At 44.2% G+C, this 16,571-nt stretch overlaps 1 long non-coding RNA gene across 1 annotated transcript; it reads right to left on the minus strand.

Annotated features, from left to right (window-relative positions):
* Nucleotides 1–141: 141 nt before the first annotated feature.
* Nucleotides 142–16,497, minus strand: LOC140460501 (uncharacterized). Its single transcript, XR_011954125.1, has 2 exons — nt 15,626–16,497; nt 142–3,906 (listed from the first exon to the last, which is right to left on the minus strand). It is a non-coding gene; the product is annotated as an uncharacterized lncRNA (long non-coding RNA).
* Nucleotides 16,498–16,571: the final 74 nt, after the last annotated feature.

Raw genomic sequence — 16,571 nt, forward strand, 5'->3', positions numbered from 1 at the left:
CTGTCAGCCTTCGCTTTATAAGAGTATTGACGTGATGTACTGCTGAATGCAATGGAATCAACGTGAATCCCAGCCTCTCACTGTGGTTGTGGGTGAATCACCTTAATTTGGCTCTGAACTCAGAAACTGCACACAATTAACTGCTGAAACAATGATTTACACTTTATTGTATGTAACAACAAAAATAAAACTCCTCAAGTAACCAAGTTTAACCTCACTCACAACTTGGCTAGCTCCCAATTGATGGCTGAATTTAACTGAGTTTCCACCAACAGTTTATGTCTCTGGAATGTTCAGGGATTCAATGCAGCATTCTTCTTCCAAGTACTGCTGCTACATCATTCTGAGGTTGAATTCTGGTGGAGATTCCTCACTTCCAAATCTGTGATGTGATGTTTCTTTCGATTCTAACACCACCTCCCCACACTTCTGGAGATCTCCGGTCTGCAGCTTACCTTCTTATCGTCGAGGTTTTGTGGTTTGTTTGACACAGGTTTTCCGGCAAAAAACCCTTTTACGTCAGGGCCTTCCTTCCACAGACAAACTTAATTGTCCTTTTGTCATGAGGTTATTAAACACTTAGCTCATCTGTCCAAGGAAACAGTTTGTTGTTTTGTGTCCTTCTTCCCAGGGATGGTTAACGAGCAGAAATTAGGCCATTCAGTCTGCCCCACTATTCAATCATTGCGGATACGTTCCTCAACCCAATTCTCCCCGTAACCCTTGATACTTAAGAATGATTAAGTCAGCTCCACCATTCAATGAGCTGAATGGCCTAATTTCTGCCTCTGAGGTCTTCTGATGTAGCAGTTTCTCAGTGGCCCTTTTGTTTCTTGGTCCAGAAAGAGTTCCTGCTGACTCAGGGAGTTTGGAAAGTTCTGCAGTTTAAAGGACCACACCACATTCCCCTCTGCCTCCTCCTGCGATAGTGGCAATTCCCAAGATCCCTTGGTATCCCTGAAAACAATCGAGGTGTCTGGAAATCTCTGCTGCCACTCTGGAACAGAAGGATTATGGGGAGAAAATTCAGAAATCTGATGTGCAAAGAGACTATGGAATTCTACTCCAGGATTCTCTCAAGTTAAACTTGATGGTTGAGTCAGTGGTGAGGAAGGCAAATGCAATGAAGGTATTTATTTTGATCAGACTTGAATATAAAAGCAGGGATGTACTTCTGAGGCTCGAAGTCTCTGGTCAGGCCACAATTGGAGTACTGTATGTAGATTTGGGCCCCATATCTCAGGAAGAATGTACTGGCCCTGGAACGTGTTCAGAGGTGGTTCAAAAGAATGGTCCAGGAACGAAAAATTTAACGTAAGAACATTAGAGGACTCTAGGTTTATACTTCATGGAGTTCAGAAGGATGGGGGTTGCGGTGGGATCTAATTGAAACCTACAGAATAATGAACGGTGTAGATGTTGGGAAGATGTTTCCAGTGGTAGGACAGACTAGAACCTGAGGGCTCAGCTTTCCTGTCAAGGGAAGACCCTTTAGAACAGAGGGGAGAGAAACTTCTTCAGCCAGAATATGGTGAATCTATGGAATACACTGCCACAGAAAGCTGCGGAGGCCAAGTTACTGAGTATATTCAAGACTGAGATAGCTCGGTTCTTGAGTATCAAGGGGATCAAGGATTACGGGGAGAATGGGATTGAGAAACGTATCAGCCATGATTGAATGGCGAAGCAGACTCAATGGGCTGAATGGCCTAATTTCTGCTCCTATGGTCTTATGGTATGCTGATGTGAGGAGGGGGGGGAAGAGATGGAGAGAAAGACAGTTAAGGTGAAGCTCGATAGAGATGAAGGAAATATAAGAATTGTATGATAAATGGCAGAACACATAGGAGCACTGGCATACAGAGGGATCTGGGCATATAGATCCGTGGAAGTGGTAATGCAGGTGGGCACGGTGGTCAAGAAGGCACACAGCACACTTCCTTGAGTGTAAGAGTTACATTACAGCTGTTTATTCTGGCCACATTCGGAATATTGTGTGCAGTTCTGGTCACTGTGCTACTGGAAGGATGTGGGTGCTCTGGCTGAGGATACAGACAAGGTTCACCAGGACATTACCCAGTCTGGAGGGCTCTCGTTATGAGCAGAGGAGCCATAAACCTGGATTGTTTTCTTTGGAAAAACAGAGGCTGAAAAGAGACCTCGACAAAATGATGAGAGACACAGATTGGCTGGACAGGGGTGGCAGGGTAGCTCAGCGGTTCGCACTGACACCTCACAGTGCCAGGGACCTGCGTTCGATTTTAGTGTCAGGCAACTAGCTGTGTGGAGTTGGCACATTATCCCTGCACCCCACCTCCCGTGTCTGCGTGGGCTTCCTCTGGCTGCTCCGGCTTCCTCCTACAATCCAAACATGTATAGGTTGGGGTGGATTAGCGATGCTATGTTACCCATAGTGTCCAGGGAGAGGCAGGTTAAGTTGGATTGTCTGTGTGTAAATTGCCCCAGTGTTCAGGGATGTGTAAGTTCGGTGCATTAGTCAGGAGTAAATGTAGATAATAGGGGTAAGGGAACGGGTCTCCATGTGTTAATCTTTAGAAGGCCGGTGTTGACTTGTTGGGCTGAATGGTCTGTTTCCACGCTGGAGGGATTCTGTGATAGTCAGAGGCGTTTTTTTTCCCCTCCAAAGTGGAAAGGTCAACTAAAAGAGGGCCCAGGTTCAAGGTGAGTGGGGGACTGTTTGGGGGAGAGGTGGTGGGGGTGGGGAAATCACACAGAAGGGTGGTGGGGGTTCCTGGAACGCACTGCCAGTGCAGGTAGTGGAAGCAGGCACCTTAACAATGTTTAAGGTGTATCTTGATAGACACATGAATGGGAGGTGAACAGAGGAACAGAAACCACACATGGGCAATAAATAGCAGGTCTAAGTAAGGATTAAGAATTAGCACAGGCTTGAGGGTGTGTGTGTGCCTAAACCAAGTGAGACAGGCCTGAGACTGTGCTGTATTGTATTGATGCAGCTTTCCCCCACTTTTTGAAAGTAGAGTGTTCCTTTCATAAGCCAAAATGGTCTAAATCGAAGAAGCAATTACCATGAGTTAATTTGTATTATGCCTTTCTTTGTAAAAACGACAATCCTCTTCAGATTTCTTTCGGTTTGTGGGAGCAGGTATTAATGTAGGTCTTTTGTAAAAGTGAAGTAGTGGAAAGCGAACTTTGGAAAAGTGGGGGATACCTTTATGCTGATGGAGGGGAGATGGGGGAGCAATGAAGAGGGGTGGATGGAGGCTCCGGTGGAGAATAAACACAGAGACCAATTGAGCAGCTTGGCCTGGCCCTGTGCTGGAGACTCAATGGGACAGAGACAAATGTATCTATTTCAGGTATACCTGCAGAATGCTCCATCCAGGATAAAAAATGTCCTTCATCTGCTTCAGCATACAGGGCAGATGAGCAGTTTCTCCCCGGTGTGGACCAAGAGGTGATGCGACTGAGTGAAGCCTTTCCCGTGCTGAATGCAGGTGAATGGCCGCTGCCCGGTGTATTAATGCCGATGAATATCGGGCAGGCGGGGAAGGGAAACCGTTCCTACATTTTCATGATTTCTCCATGGTGCAGGTGTCCTTGTATTTCTCCAGGTTCAACAATCAGTTGAAACTCGCTCACTCTTACAGCATGTGTGTGGTGTTACTGGTGAACCCGCTGATAATTGGAGGACTCTCATTCAGTCTGTAAAGCATATTCCAGTCACTACTCTGGTGTGTGGGTATGTGAGACTCTGAGTTTCCAGTCACACTGACGTTTAAAACCTAACAAAGCAGGCAGACCTTCTCCCCTTTGTTTTCAAGGCCATCAATATCCAAGTCCTGGTGAATCAAGCGACTGTCAGACTTCGATGTGATGTTTGGTCTGAGATTTCTGCCTCCAAATTCTTCTCTTGTAATATTCCTGTGGAAAGAGATTGCAAAGGTCATCGCTATCAGTCCACAATAGAAAATCAAAACACACAATTCTAGTTTCTGTGGAACATTCTTTCCTCTCTTCCCCAAGATCTTTGTGCTGATCTATATGTAAATGAATACAGCAGGGTAATGTGGTGGATTGCATACTCCATGAAGAGTTCACTCAAGTTGCTGAATGAACATCTATCATGCGGTATTGACGTTCTTACTGAAGATATACAATATTCTGCAGTACAATATTATGAGCTCAGAAACAACTGCAAATCAGGCTTTTAGAGCCATAAACATTCCATCAAATACGTAACATATACCCCAGACTTATCTGTCTTATATTAACGCACGATTGTCTTACATTTCCAGAAGACTCAGATTTAAGTTTTAAGTGTGACTTTTTGTAAAAGAAGCTGTCTTTTGGACTCCTTCCATGCCACACTGACTCTATTACTGGAAATACATCCATACCACTAGGATTCATGGATCAATGACGTGAGGCTTATCTTTACCCTCTTATAATTTTCTGTTGCATAAATGTTTCGACGAATGCCAACGCTTTTCACCAGTCATAGAGTCAGAGACATAAAGCACAGAAACAGATCCTTCAATCTAACTTGTCCATGCCGACCAGATATCCAAAATTAGTCTAGTTCCATTTGCCATCACTTGGTCCATATCCCCCTAAACCCTTCCTATTCATATACCCATCCAGATGCCTTCACCACTTCCTCTGGCAGCTCATTCCATACACACACAACCCTCTGCAAAAAAAGGTTGACTGCAAGGTCCCTTTTAAATTTTTCCCCTCTCGCCCTAAACATATGCCCTCTTGTTCTGCACTCCACCTATCCCAGGGGAAAGACCTTGTCTATTCACCCCATCCACACCCAAGTTTTTATAAACCTCTTTAAAAAACACACACTCAGCCTGCGATGCTCGAGGGAAAACAGCCCCATCTTATTCAGCCTCTCCTTGTAGTTCAAACCCTCCTACCCTGGCAACAGCCTTGTGACTCTTCTCTGAATCCTTTCAAGTTTCACAACATCCTTCCGATAGGAGGCAGACCAGAATTGCACACAATTTTCCAGAAGAAGCTGACTTTTGCAGTGTCTGCTCCCTGCTTGGATTCATACTCTCTGCCTCCTGTTGCTGCAAGTGAACAGTGCTTCCCCCCTTCTCTCTCCCTCCCAGGATAAGGAATGGAAAGGGGGAGACATTGCTTCACTCCCAGATTTTGCTCAGAAGAGCCCCGCTATTGTCTGAATGCACAAGTTGGACCATGAGCTTCTGAAGCTACTGCTGCTCCTCCCTCTCTCTGAATGAAGATTGAGCTTCACCCCAGACTGCAATTCACTTCCTCTGTCCAAACATTTGTGAGCAGAGCACATCTTTGTTGAAGTAAGGCATCTTTCCTGAATGTTACAATTAAAGGGGTGTCTTCCCCCTGATATTCAAAGGGATGGTAAGTCAGAGAAGGACCATGCCTTGTGTTGTGTGACATGTGTGACAGTTGCAACAGGATGTCCCAACTCCTATGCTCAATTCAAAGTTTGTGAGAAGATTTGTAGCTCGGGTGCTCATTGTTGTGGTTCTGTTCGCTGAGCTGGGAATTTGTGTTGCAGACGTTTCATCTCCTGTCTAGGTGATATCCTCAGTGCTTGGGAGCCTCCTGTGAAGTGCTTCTGTATTGTTTCCTCCAGCATTTATAGTGGTTTGTCTCTGCCGCTTCCGGTTGTCAGTTCCAACTGTCCGCTGCAGTGGCCATATTGGGTCCAGGTCAATGTGTTTGTTGATAGAATCTGTGGATGAGTGCCATGCCAGAGAACAGCCAGGGAATTCCTAGAGGTATGGCCTCTAGGCATTTTTCCAGCACCACATTTTTCAACTCTGGATCTGGGACAAGGTGTGTGGTGTGGGGGTGGGTGGAGGTGAGGGGAAATAAGGAAACTGGTGAAATCTACATTGATCCTATGTAGTTAGTGCGTCCCAAGGCAGAAGACGAGGTGTTCTTCCTAAAAGCGTCAGGTAGCTAGAGCTTGGAGGAGGAGGCAGCAGAGCACCTGCATGTCCTTGACGGATTGGGAGGGGGAGTTAAAGCGTTCAGCCACAAGGCGGTGGGGTCGTTTAGTTTTGGCGTCCCACAGCTGTTCCCTGAAATGTTCTGCAAATTGGTGTCCAGTCTCCCCAATGTGGCAGAGACCACATCGAGAGCAGTGGACGTATAAATAAATCTTATAAACAAATTGTATAAATCTTAGCCTGCCAGAGTTATTTTCTTTAATTAAGTTAAAGAAAATTTTAATTAAATTGGGTGACTACATGAAACGGTTTGTTAGTCAGACTCAAGTCATCATCCTCAAATGAGACAATGCCATTAATATCAGTGTGGGATATAGGTAAATTAATGTTACTTCTGCAATTCTGCAATTCCATTTTACAAAGTAAAATGAACTCACACCAGTGTGTAATTGTTTTAGCCACGAGCTGAGTCAACAAGAATGGAAACGATGTGGAGGAAATATATAATTGTTTTTGTATTAGCTAAAATTGTATGTCAGAATGAGATGTGCCAGTAAAACAATGGCAGACATTACGGACAAATAGATAAGATGTTGTGAGGGGATGAAGTTAAGCTAGATACGCCTGTACAAACAGTAGGTATAAACATCTGCTTCCCACTTTTACAAAAACACAGGAACAAACCCCAATTAAAAGGGTCATAGGGATCAGAACAGCCTCAGGAAAGGCACAGATGAAGGGGGTAGATAATGATGAAGAAAGAATATGCCCAACAATGACCTACAGCAGGATGATGTCAAACAGCCTTGTGAGGCCAGGAATAAGCATTTTGTCACAGACAAGGCCGGATAAGGCAAGAGATAAACAGGGGTAATGGGGGCCGGTCTTAGGGAAGTGGACGATGTAAGCAGGGGAGGAGCGATGTAAAACAAAAGACATCAAATCATATAAATATTATGTATGAATTGAACTTGGTGTGTGTATGTCCTCTGCTTTATAGGCACTGGACATCTCACCCACTTGCAAGTGTAAACTAAAGGACACTGCTGATTCAGATTTTGTCTCGGACTGCAATTATTGAGGTGTGTGAGCTTTGTTTCTCACAATTGGGGGCTGTCCGGGATTTTTTTTTTCCATCACCGGGGGGAGTGGCTGGCCTTGGACACTGGGAAGACGTGTCCCGTTCCCCATTGAGGAGCGGTCTCGTGTCCTGGCTTGGTCTGCTCCCTTGGGCGACTGGTACGAATCCCACAAGAGAGACATCTGAATCAGACAGGGATAGACGTTCGATAGAAAATACGGCGACAAGGGGCCAGGCAACTCTGTGCACAGACCAAGGTAAGAAACCTGACTTTTAAGTATTGCCTTGGTGGCCGGGATTGAGTTTTAGTCGTCAATAAGGGACTAACGAAGGAACTCAATATGGGTTGTGCCGTGGGTAAGGAAAAAGCCTCCGGGAAAACAAAAGAAGGAAAAAGCAATGGAAATGGAGGCGGGGTCCCTTACAACATACCTCCAGAAAGTCCTTTGGGGAGGATGTTGTGGAATTGGCAAAATAATACTTGTACAAGGGAAAAAGATGATTAAATATTGTTGCTTCGTATGGACTAAGGAATCCATTCTTCGTCCCGCCTCTTCTGGCCAAAATACAGGTCGGACAAAGACTGGGTTTGTAAATATCTGAATTTATTTGTCAATGAGTGAGAGAGAGAGAGAGAGAGAGAATGAAGAGAGCTGTACAGCTGGTAGAAAGTTTAACCCTTTGTGATTTGGTTTGAATGCACCAATTTGTTTGTTGGTGATTGAATGTTTGCGTTTTATTCCCTGGAGTTTGAGTTCCAGGACTGTTTTGAATCTGATTTTTATTATGGAAACTTAACATGATTTCTTTAAAGGTTAAGGATTCTATCGAGATTATGAAAAAAGAAGAATGATACCTCCTGTTCTTCTTCCAGGTCATGACTGCCTTACTATCAGTTTCTAACTAATCTCTTTTATCTTTACTTAAAAGCGATTTATGGAGGACAGTTGAAGTTTCAGTTCAACATTAGATTGTAGTAAAAACAAAATCCTATGGTTAATATCTGTGACCTTGGATTCGGCCATTGTTCATGCATTAGAAGTTTTGTTTTAACTTGAATAGACAAATAATTTTAAGGCAGCTCTGATTATTTCATGACCTATAGTATTGTAATTGAGCATTGATTGGTCAGGACTACTTAAGAAAACTAATTTTGGATTTAAATTAAGGGACTAAAACTGGGTGATTACAGTGGATTTCAAAATTGAGAACTGTATGCATTTTACATTTTGAATATTAAATACTGAATAAATGAATGTAAATATATAAATATATTTACATGTTTGGAACAGGCTTTAAAGTTAGTCAAGCATGAATTGATGAATTGGTGTTTGAAGTTATGGGGAGCTAGAAATATTGCAATATTTCTTTTAAAAAAAAAAGAAAAAGGGGAAGAACGTAAATGACTTATCCCCTTCGGGAGGTACCAATAGGGGACAAAGAGATTGGGTTTGTGAGTGCCCCCCTCAGCAGTGGGGAGGTCAGAAAATTTAAAAAAGAAATGAAGGTCCTGGTTGAGGATCCGGTAGGGTTGTCTGAACAAATTGATCAATTTTTGGGGTGCAGTCTGTGTACGTGGGCTGAGTTCATGTCTATTTTGAATATACTATTTACTGGGGAAGAAAGGGGACTTATATGGGGAACAGCCATTAAAATATGGGACAGGGAACCACCCATTGGAGATGAGGATGCTGGACAGGGAGAGGTGAAGTTTCCCCTCAGAGACCCCCAGTGGGAAAATCAAAATCCGGAGCACAGAGAAGAAATGAGGGAATTGAAAGACCTGATTCTAAAAGGAATAAGAGAGGCAGTTCCGAAGTCACAGAATTTGACTAAAGCCTTTGAAGTTAGACAAGAGAAAGGTGAGACTCCCTCAGCTTTCTTGCAAAGATTAAGAGACTCAATGCAGAAATATTCTGGAATGAACCCTGAGGACCCAGTGGCACAGGGTCTTTTGAAAGTACATTTTGTGACAAAGGAATGGCCAGACATACAGAGAAAGATACAGCAGATAGAAGGGTGGAGTGAAAAGCCATTAGATGAATTGTTAAGAGAGGCACAGAAAGTGTTTGTAAAGAGAGAGGATGAGAGACAGAAACAGAAGGTGAAAATGATGGTAGCTGCGGTTGATGAGGTAGTTAAGAAAAGAGTGGAACCAATAGTGAGCAACCGGAGCGGTGGGTGGCAGCATGTCAGACAGAGAGGACAAGGGGAGCGTTTGATAGAGGGTTCGAGCGACAGGGGCAGAGCTGGAGGTCTCCACAGGCAGGATGCTATTATTGCGGAAAGATAGGGCACTTTAAGCGGGAGTGTCCTGCTCTGAAAAGGGAAGAGAGGGCAATTCCGCTTATGAATTTTGATGAAGAATAGGGGTGTCAGGGGTTCCTGCCCTCGCGGGCCCACCAGGAACCCTTGATAAACCTGAAGGTGGGACCCTGTAGGGAAGAGGTAGTCTTCCTAGTAGATACGGGGCAGCACAGTCATCGCTGAATTTTAAACCAAAGAAAGTAGGAATGTCAACACGGTCAATTACTGTTTCGGGGTAAAAGGGGAAGGATTTACTGTTCCAGTATTTGAACCTATGATGATAGAAGGTCCTAAGGATAGGGTCACAGGGGAACTGTTGTATATATCTGATATAGGAAGTAACATATTAGGGAGAGACTTAATTATCCTCTTAGGACTGGGGATTGGAATTCAGGAAAAAGAATTAGTTGTACAAAGGCATTGTTGACAGAGGATGTGGAGAGAGAGATAGACCCTATTGTATGGGCTAGGGAAGGGAATTGTGGAAAACTACAGATCCCTCCCCTTGAAGTAAATTTAAAAAAAAGGAAAAGGGGACGTTGTCTGTGAGCGACAATATCCCATTTCCATAGAAGGTAAACGAGGACTGCAGCCAGTAATTGAAGGATTGATTAGAGATGGACTGTTGGAGCCATGCAAGTCTCCTTATAATACCCCAATACTACCAGTACGGAAATCTGATGGAACTGATCGATTGGTGCAGGATTTGAGAACATTAAATTGAATAGTACAGATCAGGCACCCAGTGGTGCCAAACCCCTATACCTTATTAAGTGAGATCCCTCATGACCACAAATGGTTTAGTGTGATAGATTTAAAGGATGCCTTTTGGGCTTGTCCCTTGGCAGAGGAAGGTAGGAATTTGTTTGCCTTTGAGTGGGAAGACCCTAAGACAGGACAGAAACAGTAATACCGGTGTACTGTGCTTCCCCAGGAATCCCCGAATTTATTTGGACAGATGTTAGAACAAATTTTGGAGAAATTTAGCAGCCCCAAGGGGACTACCCTGTTGCAGTATGTAGACGACCTCTTAGTAACAGGAAAAAAAAAGAGAAAGAGTAGTAGAAGCCACTAACAAATTATCGAATTACCTGGGTCAGCAGGGACTGCGAGCATCTAAAAACAAACTACAATACGTGGAGCAAGAAGTGAAATACTTGGGACATTTAGTTAGTGAGGGAAAGCGAAAGGTAAGCCCGGAACGGATAGAGGGAATAGTGGGGATGCTACTGCCCAGCACTAAACGGAAGTTACGCAAATTTTTGGGTCTAACGGGTTACTGCAGATTGTGGATTGATTCCTCTGCACAGAAGACTAAGAAATTATATCTCAAACTATTAGAGGGGAACCAAAATGTCTAAGTTGGGATGATGAGGAAAAAGACCAAGTTGAGAAACTCAAAAGAGATCTGATCCATGCCCCCGTGTTAGCCTTACCTTCTCTAGATAAACCTTTCCACCTCTTTGCTACCGTGGATAAGGGAGCAGCTTTGGGAGTATTGACCCAGAGGTGGGGAGGAATGAGACAACCAGTAGCATATCTTTCAAAGCTACTGGATCCAGTATCCCGGGGGTGGCCTGAGTGTGTGCAGGCCGTGGCTGCCACTGCACTGTTGGTGGAGGAAAGCAGAAAGCTTACATTTGGGGGAGCCCTAACAGTAAGCACTCCACGCCAAGTGAGAACAATCCTTAACCAAAAAGCTGGGCGACGGTTGACAGACTCGCGGATTCTGAAATATGAGGCAATATTAATACAAAAGGATGATCTAGTGTTGGTCACTGACAATTGTTTAAATCCAGCTGCCTTTCTTTGGAAAGGGGAAAGAGACTCTCCTCAGAATCCAGGGCACGATTGCTTTGACATTATAGAATACCAAACTAAGGTCCGCATGGACCTGAGAGATGTTCCACTTCATGCAGGGGCTAGACTTTTTATAGACGGATCATCCCGGGTGACTGAAGGGAAAAGACATAATGGGTATGCAGTCGTAGACGGGACAAACAGTAGTGTGGTGGAGGCAGGACGGTTGCCAAATGGGTGGTCAGCTCAGACTTGTGAACTCTATGCATTGGAAAGAGCCCTTAGGGCATTAGAGAATAAAGAGGGAACAGTATACACTAACTCTAAATATGCATTTGGTGTTGTGCACACTTTCGATAAGATATGGCAGGAACAACGGCTGATCAATAGCCGAGGGAAAGAATTAGTACATGAAGAATTGATTAAACGGGTCTTGGAGTCCCTATTACTTCCCTGAGAAATAGCAGTAGTGCATGTAAATGGTCATCAGAAAGGAAATGAACTAGAAGTTAGGGGAAATAGATTAGCCGATGAAGTGGCTAAGGAAGCAGCCCTGAACCCACAAGAAGTGGTGATTCATTCCCTAATACCTATTGTCCCAAGTCCTAGGGAAGCTCCTATATTTACTGAAAGCGAAGAAAATGAATTGAGAGCTTTAGGGGCTGTAAAAACAGCAAACGGGCATTGGAGGTTACCTGATGGAAGGGAAATGTTAAACAAAATGATGATGCGAGAGATTATGGCTGTCCTACACCAAGGCAGCCATTGGGGAGTACAAGCATTGTGTGATTTAGTTCTTAGGGAATATGGTTGTAAAGAAATATATACAATTGCTTAACAAATATGTGAGGGATGTATAATATGCAGAAAGGTAAATAAGAAAGTCTTGAGAAAACAGACCTCGGGAGGAAGAGACCCAGGATTGAGACCTTTCCAGAGTATACAAGTAGATTATACTGAACTCCCCAGGGTAGGAAGACTAAAATATATGCTAGTCATAGTAGATCATCTATCTGGTTGGGTTGAGGCATACCCCCTAGCTACCGCCACTGCGAGTGGAGTGTCTAAAACAATATTGGACCACATGATTCCCCGATATGGGCTCGTGAACCATATTGATTCTGACCAAGGAACTCACTTTACATCTAAAGTGTTACAGGGGGTAATGAAATGGTTGGGAATTTCCTGGGAGTTCCATACTCCATGGCACCCGCCATCATCGGGAAGGATTGAGAGAATGAACCAAACACTCAAACGACAGCTCTCTAAATTGATAATAGAAACCAGACTCCCTTGGACCAAATGTTTACCTATAGCTCTCTTGCGAGTACGAACAGCCCCAAGGAAAGATTTGGGACTATCCCCCTATGAAATCTTATTTGGATTACCTTACTTGGGAACGAATGGAGAATTGCCAATTCCCGAAACTAAAGATTTGTTTTTAAAGAAGTACATACTGGGCTTGTCCTCCTCTTTGTTTTTCCTCAGGAAACAGGGTTTACTGGCACAGACTCCACCCCTTGAATTCACCGTTCATCCCATCCAGCCGGATGATTGATATCTTAGTAAAATCATGGACAGAGACTAAATCGCAGCCGGACTGGGAAGGGCCTTACCAGGCTCTTTTGACTACCGAAACGGCAATAAGGACAGCGGAGAAAGGCTGGACTCATTACACTCGGATCAAAGGGACAGTGGAATCTCCAGTTGAGGAAGAAGTCTGGACAGCAGAATCAACGCAAGGTCCGCTGAAACTCAGACTAAAGAGACTTTGTGTAACTACTTATACAGTGGCGACGCGAGCGTGGGATTATTTCTGTAAGATTGTATATTAAGTCTTTCTGTGCTTCAGCATGATGTTTAGAATACTGGGAATGCTGCTAGAATTATGATGCTAGCCCTTTTAGTATTGGGATTTCGTCAAATATCATTTTCATATGTATTATTAACGGTTCCCGAATCCGATAATCCACAAGTAATAGACGCTGATGTATGCAGCTTAGTAAATTGTGGGGATGTAGATAATCAGAGACAGTACCGCAGCTCTGAGATCCATCTTAAGTCCTATGGGGATGGCACTTAGTATAATGGTCTCGTCACAGTACACCGGGCCCCCTTCCGACCAGCTTGTGATGGTCCTGATAAAAAATGTAACCCAATATACCTAACGATAAGGAAAACTATATGGCACGAAACAATCCTGGGGGGGTGGGTGGGGGGGGGGGGGGTGGCACCTATGAGATACGATGAAATGAAACGTTTGGGATAGAAATGAAAGCAAATGGGAAGGATTTCTTGGGCTATTGTTCTTCAATTAGTGTAGGACAGGGAAAACGGTAGAACTACTGGGTAATAAGATACAATCTTTCACCCCTCCCGATGATCCTAAAGTAGTAAAATTTATAGAGGTAAAGGACTTGAAACAGACCATTGAAATAGAAACTGGGTACGGGGATGCAAATGCCTGGGTTGACTGTGAAAAGTCTGAACAAAAGCAATTGCTATGCATGTGCCTCCGGTAGGCCAGTGGCCCAGGTGGTTCCCTTTCCAGGTGGTTCCAGGTGGAAGCGAGACAGGAAGGGCATGAAATGTATGATAGCCCTGTATCAGGATGAGACTGCGTGGAATGATAGGAATTGTACCTCCCTATCTCTGATGTTCCCTCCCTTGGAGAAGAAAGATGCAAAAGTTCCCCCCCTGCTTTCTGCCGCAGTTGGAAATCACACATCGTGTGTGCGTAGACGAGGTACAAGTCGGTCGTAAGATTTGGGGGAGCTGAAATTATGTACAGAGATTAAGAATGTTACCGAAACGGAGAAGGGAGGGAACGACTCAGCACTAAAGGTTCCCCGAGCGGATCTGTGGTGGGACTGTGGAGGCAAAATATTGAGACCCACGCTACCTCCAGATTGGAGAGGGATGTGTACAATTGTACAATTGGCAATTCCATTTACCCTGGCATTTGAGAAGGAAAAGATAGGAGGGAAAAAGGGAAGGGGTAAGAGATTACTGTTAGACACTTCTTTCGATGACAGGATTTATCTCGATTCTGTAGGAGTCCCTAGGGGGCTACCTGATGAATTCAAGGCTCGTAACCAGATTGCAGCAGGCTTTGTGTTAGCTCTCTTTTGGTGGGTAACAATTAATAAAATGTAGATTGGATAAATTACATTTTCTATAATCAACAGTGATTTATAAATTATACAAGAGATGCGGTTAAAGGAATATCAGACCTGCTTGATGCGACAAGTAGGATGGTTTGGGAAAACAGAATGGCCCTTGATAGGGTTTTAGCAGAAAAAGGGTGTGTGTGTGTGTGTGTGTGTGTGATGTTAGGAGGAAGCTGTTGTACCTTTATTCCTAATAAAACTGCACCTGATGGTTCAATTACTCGGGTCTTAAGAGGATTGACTACCTTAGCAGAGGAACTGGCTGAGAATTCAGGAGTAGATACATCTCTCACAGGATGGCTTGAATCCTGGTTTGGAAGGTAGAAGGGGATGATGGTTTCTATCCTTACTTCCCTGATAGGAGTAGTCGGGGTATGAGTGGCCATTGGCTGTTGTATCATACCCTGTATGCGAGGGCTCACCCAAAGACTGATTGAAACAGCCTTGATGAAACAGGTGCCCCTAAAACAAAAATGCAGAAGATAACAAATGGTAATTAAAGAAAAGGGGGAAATTGTGGGATATAGGTAAATTAATGTTACTTCTGCAATTCCATTTTACAAAGTAAAATGAACTCACACCAGTGTGTAATTGTTTTAGCCACGAGCTGAGTCAACAAGAATGGAAACGATGTGGAGGAAATATATAATTGTTTCTGTCTTAGCTAAAATTGTATGTCAGAATGAGATGTGCCAGTAAAACAATGGCAGACATTACAGACAAATAGATAAGATGTTGTGAGGGGATGAAGTTAAGCTAGATATGCCTGTACAAACAGTAGGTATAAACATCTGCTTCCCACTTTTACAAAAACACAGGAACAAACCCCAATTAAAAGGGTCATAGGGATCAGAACGGCCTTGGGAAAGGCACAGGTGAAGGGGGTAGATAATGATGAAGAAAGAATATGCCCAACAATGACCTACAGCAGGATGAGGTCAAACAGCCTTGTGAGGCCAGAAATAAGCATTTTGTCACAGACAAGGCCGGATAAGGCAAGAGATAAACAGGGGTAACGGGGGCCGGTCTTAGGGAAGTGGACGATGGAAGCAGGGGAGGAGCGATGTAAAGCAAAAGACATCAAATCACATAAATATTATGTATGAATTGAACTTGGTGTGTGTATGTCCTCTGCCTTATAGGCACTGGACATCTCACCCACTTGCAAGTGTAAACTAAAGGACATTGCTGATTCAGATTTTGTCTCGGACTGAAATTATTGAGGTGTGTGAGCTTTGTTTCTCACACAAACACTCTGACATGATCCTCCGGTTTTAATGTAAACCAAAGCCCCATACAGTAGGTACCATTTAAATAAGTTAATAGATACAAGCCTTGAGCAAATCCAGCCTCCAGCCGGACCCCCCGCTTCTTGGAGCTCGGACCTTCCTCCAGCTCCGGGGGGTTGTTGAGTTCCTGGGCTCCGGCCGCCGCCGAAGAAGCCGCGGGCGCCGGCTCTCTCTCCTCCACCGCCGACATTTTTAATTTGTTTTCTCGTTCACCCGGTAACCGTCACCTCCCCCTTCCCGGGCCCCGGAAATTATACAAAAATAAACAATAAACCCCACCGGGGACTGTCTCCTTTTCTTCACAACTTTTGTTTGAAAAGTTCCGGCTTTAATTTGAAATGTATTTTAAAGGTATTTTCTGAGGTAAACGATGCCTGTCTGCCCCCCTCCCTCCATCAGAAACCGCCCGCTGAGTCGATGAGAAAACCGCAGCCTCGCGCCGCCATCTTTGTTTTTCTTCTTCATTCCGTCTCCTCCTTCTGTGACGCGCATCATCCACGCCCCGCCCAATCAGAACGCACCTTACTCCACCTGACCAATGGCGGCCGGCTTTGCATTTAAAAAGGAAGCCACAACTCGGAATGTCGCTCTCCGATTCGTCCGCACCGACCGCAGCCTTTGGGATTGGTGGAGAGGTTCGCAGGCCCTTCACTGTCCCCGCCCCTTTACTACAATGGGCTCGAGGGGTTCAGGAGGAAGGTGTTCTCACTCATTCATTCAACAGGAGATGGGCTCAATTTACTGTAATGGGCTGTGGGGGTACAGTGGTCATGTCTCATGTTGAGGGGGAAATGTTTCCATTCATTCAACAGAAGAGGACTGTGGGATATAGGTAAATTAATGTTACTTCTGCAATTCCATTTTACAAAGTAAAATGAACTCACACCAGTGTGTAATTGTTTTAGCCAAGAGCTGAGTCAACAAGAATGGAAACGATGTGGCGGAAATATATAATTGTTTTTGTATTAGCTAAAACTGTATGTCAGAAGGT

Source organism: Chiloscyllium punctatum, chromosome 36 (assembly GCF_047496795.1).
Source record: "Chiloscyllium punctatum isolate Juve2018m chromosome 36, sChiPun1.3, whole genome shotgun sequence".
Classification (NCBI taxonomy): Eukaryota; Metazoa; Chordata; class Chondrichthyes; order Orectolobiformes; family Hemiscylliidae; genus Chiloscyllium; species Chiloscyllium punctatum.